Source organism: Mustela erminea, chromosome 2 (assembly GCF_009829155.1).
Source record: "Mustela erminea isolate mMusErm1 chromosome 2, mMusErm1.Pri, whole genome shotgun sequence".
Lineage (NCBI taxonomy): Eukaryota > Metazoa > Chordata > Mammalia > Carnivora > Mustelidae > Mustela > Mustela erminea.
This window is the reverse complement of record NC_045615.1, coordinates 31,905,644-31,906,348: the sequence shown is the minus strand read 5'-3', so window position 1 is coordinate 31,906,348 and position 705 is coordinate 31,905,644. Positions and strand designations below refer to the sequence as shown.

General features: G+C 31.8%; 1 non-coding gene across 1 annotated transcript; it reads left to right on the top strand.

Moving 5' to 3' along the window:
• The first annotated feature begins 303 nt into the window (after positions 1-303).
• Positions 304-443, top strand: LOC116585344. The gene has a single exon (XR_004283560.1). It is a non-coding gene; the product is annotated as a U4 spliceosomal RNA (small nuclear RNA).
• The last annotated feature ends 262 nt before the right edge of the window (positions 444-705 follow it).

Genomic DNA, 705 nt, shown 5'->3' with positions numbered 1-705 from the left:
ATTTTTGTGACTCAGCTTTATTTAAAAATATTTATTATGCCTATGAAGAGCGATATGCCATGCGAGGTGCAACTGTTTATACAAAAGAATACGGCCAAAGTGGTAATAATAGTAAGATAGTACAAAGAGCAAGAAGAGCCTAAATCACGCGTGTTAATAATTTGCTAAGAGAAAAAATAAGCTCATTTTAATCACTTGTTTAAACTTGAGATTCATATGGTAACATGTAAGAGACTTAATTGTCTTAATACATGATGTGCAAACTACAATCAACTGTGCAACTACTTCTTTTCTGAAATAAACAGCTTTGCGCAGTGACAGTATCGTAGCCAATGAGGTTTATCCGAGGCGCGATTATTGCTAACTGAAATAAACATGAAATAGAAAGAACACTACATATTTTCACTGAGTTAAGGTAGAAATTTTGAATTGTTTACACTAAATAAAAATACTATCATCACTTCAGTGGGTTATAAAACATAAATTTTTAAGTTCTGCAGCACAATATGGTTTACAATGACATGAGTCTTTATAAACTTCTGATCCTAGTACTGTGTAAATTCATAATGTATAAGTATCTAGGAAAAAGTGTCATTCTGTGACCATTTTTTCCCTAAAAGTGCAATTTCCTGTATTTATCTCATAAATAGATATTAAGTCATCACAATCAATACTGGTAGTATGGTAGTGACAGGAAGGAATCCA